This window comes from Danio rerio, chromosome 18 (genome assembly GCF_052040795.2).
Source record: "Danio rerio strain M-AB ecotype USA chromosome 18, GRCz13ab, whole genome shotgun sequence".
In the NCBI taxonomy this organism is placed as follows: domain Eukaryota; kingdom Metazoa; phylum Chordata; class Actinopteri; order Cypriniformes; family Danionidae; genus Danio; species Danio rerio.
This window is the reverse complement of record NC_141038.1, coordinates 36,909,330-36,915,654: the sequence shown is the minus strand read 5'-3', so window position 1 is coordinate 36,915,654 and position 6,325 is coordinate 36,909,330. Positions and strand designations below refer to the sequence as shown.

Sequence of the window (6,325 nt, the reverse complement as noted above, 5' to 3'; positions counted from 1 at the left end):
GGGCTTTTTTTATGATTATTAGTTTAAAATAAATCATTAAACCATAACAACATGTTACTGCACAGTCTAAATAAATTGGTTATTTTATTTATTTCACAAAATAATTTGTCAAAAATATTGAACACTGAGTATCTATAAACTAGGTTTTGACACAAAAAGCTTTGTCTCTCTGTGTTATAGCTTATAATTATTTTATAATCTTTACTACATAATTATGTTATGATTCAAAATTTATAGAACCATTTTAATCCAAAAGGTTTCTATGTGGTTTCTAAGGGTTCTAAATGGAACCATTTTTTAGGTAAAAGGTTCTACTGGCCAAGTATTGTGGTGGTTTTCTTGGTTTTCTCTTACTCAATCAAACTCAGTCTGGAGGTTATGAATATCAGAAGAATATACTTTATTGTCGACAACAAAGGAGAACTTTCAGGAGACCCCCAGTAGCATCTCTGTCTGAAAAATTCTGTCTCACTCAAATTATAGCCTGTTTAAATAGTCTTCTACACCAGTTTTTTTCTTTGTTCTCCATATGTTACACAAGATCCCTCCTACTTTAACCCTTGACCCCAAATTCCACTTCTGTCATCAGTTAATAGGTGCGTTCGACTTCATGCAGCGCTGCGCAGATCGATCGAAATCTGTCTTAAAGCGGTGCATTCTGGTTAGAAATCTTGTCCGGATTGATGCTGCGCCGACGCCACGTGACTGTCACATGTGGCATCAAAGTACCGCGACAGCGCTCCGAGATCAGACGGCAAACTCAGACCGTGCAGTTTCTGAAGAGCGACTGCAGGAGCTTTGATGACGACACCGATATTACACGATTGGCCGAGTTCACCACATGACAACAAACACGTGTATTTCGGGTTTATAATTGGACAAATTCCGATTCAAAAGTTTCAAAACAAACAATTCACTTTTCACACCCTCTCTATCCTGTACACATCTTGCTTATTAAAAGACTACAAATATTTTACTGCAGTATCATCTTTTGTTAAATAATCTGGTTATAAAGGTTAGCTTGTTTGCACAGGTTTATTTTTTAACTTTTTTATACAGACTATTTACTGCATTCATCTCCATGAACGATTTAAATGATATATTTTAGTGTATATTTTAGTGAATAACCTAAATATGAACTCAAATAAGTCTTACAGACTTGAAATAAGAAAATCATCATCATTGATCCTGCCCCCCTAAAGCTCTCTTAACAAATTAAAGTAAAGAACTATTTTATTAAATAATTATAAAATGGCTTTATTATTATAATATAAATATATATTTTATTTTCTGTCTAGCAATTTAAAGGCTACCTGCTCTTTCTGGGAAACTTCTACATAGCTCACTTATTTTACCTTTTAATCTTTTCAACACAATCTTTTTTGATTAAAATGCTTTTTTTGAAATTCATTCATCATCCTAAATAATGTCATTTATTAAGACCTAATCAAAACACCTTGTTTTGCTTTTTACATGGGAAATTTTTATATCTATAAATGTACATATATGTAAACCCTTTTTTAGCAGATTCAAACAAGAAGTATTAGCCTAAAGATTGATGTTAACTCCTAGAATTTATGCTTATTGCTTTGTATTTAATAGACCTGTTCGTTTTTATGTTTATATTAACCTCTCATTTCCTCTTATTTCTCTCATGCATTTGTTATATATTTTATTCATAATTCTCTCTTATTGTTTAAAAAGGAACTACAGTTTGTAGAGACTGTATTCTGTTTTATTTGTAAATGTTTTGTTGTTATAAATAAAAATAACAAAAAAATATGATGACGCCATGTGATCGGTCATCATGACTGCAGCAACTTTGAGTCCCGAAGTGTTCAGCTGTCCGTCTTGACGGCTCCGTTTTCAACTCCGCCCCGCCTGCGCTCGGCTAATCTCGTTGATCACCGGCTGCAGCTGAGCTTCATGTCGAACGCACCTTTTGTCTTAGCTCTACATATATCACACAAATTCCACCTAGGTTAACCCCTGACCTCAATTTCCACCTAGGTTAACCCCTGACCCAAACCTGGTAACTATATAACTTATCCAGTTCTTGTGATATGGTAATTCTTCTAATGGTATGCAAGTCTACAAGCAGATTATATACATACACTTTGAATATATATATTAACTTCACACTTTAAAGAGTATAAAATCCACTTCATATAATCCCTCCTCTTAAGACTTCAAGTCTTAATCTTCTTGCTTTTGGCCCATAGTGCAACTCCATGATCTAGCCCTCAACCATATTACCTAATGACAAATATATGTCACAGTATTATTACAAATGACCAAATCATGTAATTGCACTTTGGAATAGAATCAAACCAAACATCTATGTCCTGATTTGACAAGAACATAGTAAAAGACTTGATTCTATTTTGTTATCATAAAAAGGAATATTTTAAGCATACAATTAGTTATCTATTTGCTTCTGGGGGTCATGATTATTTAACATACAGTAAAGAATAAAACTAAAACAAAAAATAAACATGCACAATCTCCCAATCTAGGGTCACAACACAATATTCTAATCTAACATCCACACACATAATCCGTAGAGTATGTTGATCTTCAGCCCAGATACTTTGCGTATCGTAGAGAGCCGCCGTTTTGGGGTAGAGGTTACTAGCACTTAGCACCCAAGGCATGGATCCTCTTCATCATCCTCTTCTTTATCTAAACTATAAAAATTTTTAGCACTAGTTCATCTTTTTGACCCTAAATCTGGCACATACTTGCGAGCATTCTTTGTTTCGTTCTAGCCTTAAAAAGTATTGATAGAGTCTTTATGTTGAGATTCTGTAACCTGAAGTTGTGGTGATTATCATCACTTGAACTTGTGTCACCTTCTGTATATTTCACTCAGGTATATAATCAGAATTACTCTTTTAACTGTTCTGATGAACTCCTTCTACCACACTTTGCAATTGGTTGAGCTTCAAGATTTTCTGCCTCCTCTGTTTCCCGTTAGCTTTCTCTTGCTGGAGCTTTTTCCTTTAGCTGTCTTGTGCTGTGGTCCAGATGGTATCCAGTTGATGGCATCCCCTTTGGCAACCTTGGCATAAGGTCCATTTCTCCTGACTTCACTCCACTTTCTCCAGAACACCTCAGATATACTCGATCACCGAATTAATCTCCTGCTTCTGGTCCTTTTTGGTTTCCTGTACAGATATCGCTTTGCACATGGCAGTTAGTTTCCTCATAAAAGACCAAACTTCTTTCCAATGCATTATAAATGTTCTCCAAACATTCCACAAGGTTAAATAGGAGATTACATGCAAGGGTCGACCCAATAGTATTTCATGCAATGTTAGTTGCTTGTTTCTGTCAGTTTTCATGCAATCACTTATTAATGCAAAAGGTGTATTATTTTAACACATCTTGTTAAACTAGGCCTTGATGAATCATCTTTAGCTCTTTCAATCATTCCTTACAATTATGTGTAATTGGTCAATTTTCTTGATTTCCAATTCTTTATCAATACATTTACTTATCTATTCACTGAATCACATATCCACTTATTTATCTACTTAATTACCTTTATTCACTTTAATTGACTTTAATTACTTTAATTTGTTTTTAAATGCGGACACATTATTTGAACTTTCTTCAGAGGTTATTCCAAATCTGAGACTTCTCTTGTCTTAAATGTAATAACTGTTCCTTCTTCCCTGTTCTGCTGATGGAATTACCTTCACTCATCTACCAAAACTGTCATGCCCAAAAGTTTGTATCTCTTGCCCTAAGCTAATTTTATCATTTCACAACATCCACAATCAAGTTCTTGAATATCCCCTTAGGCCTACCGCTGATCTTTTACTCACATTCTACTTTACACAGATGTCATATGTGTACAACAATTCACCAATCACTGCATTCAAAAAGGAGATTATTATCCTTGCTGCTTAATCTTCCTTACCACTTCACCCTTAATTAAATCCATGTACATCACCAATGACAATATCTAGAAATGCTGTTGTATCAACAATCTGTACTTCCTATTACAAAAATCATACCTATCTTTTTTGCTTCCCTTTGATGCTATATTCATAAAGACTAGTACGTTGTTTATTTGTACTATAATCTAATTAAGGTTGTGACTCTATACTATTGTTAGACCTGCTACCCTATTTTCTTTAATGAAAAATCTATTTTCTTATTTATCATCTTATCAGTTATTATTGCATCTGGAATAGATACAGAATCTTGTTAACACTAAACCAATCATCCCTAAAAAAATTTATTTCTGTCTTTTACTTAGCTTGAGCTAGATGTACCTGCAGATAACTAAATCCTACACGTTACAACATCCATCACGAAATATTCTAAATCCTTTTATGCATTCTAATCTATGTATGTATATCCGCCTATTTACTTTAATTGTAACCAAGTGTCTACCCTCCTCTGTTAATTACCTAAACAGAAATCAATTAATTACTTTAACATTTTTGGCATCCAAACTAACAAATTTAAGTACAGTGCGTGTTAGGAACCTCTGCTAAGAAATTCACTGACTGTTCTTAAATCATAAATTTTACAACCTCTACTTTTGTCTGTTTTGATTAACGCCATGATCAAACTTTAAATTCAAATTGAATTCAAATAGAATCCATTTTATTAGTCACCTACACAATCACAACCGAATTGAAATTGACTTTAATTAGAAATGCCATACCATATCTAAATGTTTCTCTTATTGCTATGTTCTCAAAAGTTTCAATAATGCCTATTCCAGCATATAACAGACCTGCATCTGGTTAAATTTTAATTACTCCTCCCTATGCTGGCTAATTTTGTTTTCCCTTAATGTCCTGAACTGTTAATCATTATTAAAATTTGACACTTACCTAAATAATTTCTTGTTTCTGAGCCATTTCTTATTTTGCATTTTATATTCATTACCATTTTTCACTTTTCAGCATTTTCAGCTCCTAATTCCTTCCTGCTCTCACATCAAACTGGTTATTCATAAACTTTTGTTGTAATTTTTTATCAGTTGACTGAAAAATCACTGGATTTCTTTATAGGTTCCCTCTCTAGCTGATCTGATTATTCATCTTTAGTCCTTAATCCTTTTTTACTTTTAATTATTCCTTCACATATGTAAAACAACCTGTTTTCTGTTTTTTATTTGTTTAAACACTTTTCTCTTTCGCTTATTCTTTTAGTACATTTAGAATTGTTACTTTTTGACCTATTCAGTACTGTGAGTTCATTTCACTTTTTTTTTTCATTCTCTTCAAGTATAAATCACTTTTCTGTCTTAATCTCTGACATAATTTTTCTCCCAAATCTTATTTTAGTTTACTCAAAATAAGTTTTCCCTAATTTTAACTTAAATACTTAACTTCATCAACTTCTAACCCAAATTATTATTTTTTTAGTTATCAAAAACTGTCTTTTATTATCTTTTTTTATCACCACCATGCATTATAATTTATCCTCTTATGTTCAATAATCTCTATGAGTTAACCTATGAAAATGAACCAAAATAATTTAACATTCTTCATAATTTATCATTTCAACCTTACACATTTAAATCTTCATTGTACATTATCATCTAAGACTTTTCTTACAGTTTACATGATACTTTTCTTTTTATCAAATTGACAGGAGTCTGATTTGATACAAGAATGGGTAGCTACACTTTTGCTCTTATTTTGCCCTCTGAGTGGTCACATTGTACTCAATTTGGACTATAGGACGACTGCTTTGAGATGGACTGCCAGACTCCCCCTCCTCACACCCTGAGTAGACAACTGGTTCATAGATTGGTGTAGTCTTTTCTGTGGTGTCCATATCAGGGCACAGTGTTTCCCCCTTCTTTCTTAGTGCTGGCTTCTTTCATTGAGCTGTTGTAAAGTTCTGGTGGAGCGCTTTTTCTCTTTGATCAGTTCATCATTAGCTTGTTTGCCTCTTTTTAGTGTCTCTGAACATAAGTAGCCTTTCCAGTCCTCAGTAATTCCTGGGCATGCAGTGTCTGCCTCACTGCTTTCACAAATGTCCACAGCCAACAGTTTGTCCATTGTGTTTTTCAAACACCTTTTCCATTTGCCAGTGCACTCAGAGATGTCTGGTAGGTAAGAGACCACAGTCCCCCAAAGTCCATCCCTTTGTCCTCTTAATTAATATATGGAATTTAGCTCATGAAAGTCTTTCCTTCTTTCCCATTTTTTTTTTCATCAAATGGAGACTCCTCTCATCTATTTTCTCCTCTTTACGGTTTAACAGTTTATTTTTCTCTAATTCACAATCATTTTATCATATGTAAATGTTTAATTTTCTATTTCTTCAGTGTTCTTCTAAATAATTTCTTTAG

At 33.4% G+C, this 6,325-nt stretch overlaps 1 long non-coding RNA gene across 1 annotated transcript; it reads right to left on the bottom strand.

The window, feature by feature from the left end:
- Nucleotides 1-376: 376 nt before the first annotated feature.
- On the bottom strand, nt 377-5,449 carry LOC147839784 (uncharacterized). The gene is made up of 2 exons (XR_015515120.2): nt 1,978-5,449; nt 377-579 (listed from the first exon to the last, which is right to left on the bottom strand). It is a non-coding gene; the product is annotated as an uncharacterized LOC147839784 (long non-coding RNA).
- Between the last annotated feature and the right edge of the window lie 876 nt (nt 5,450-6,325).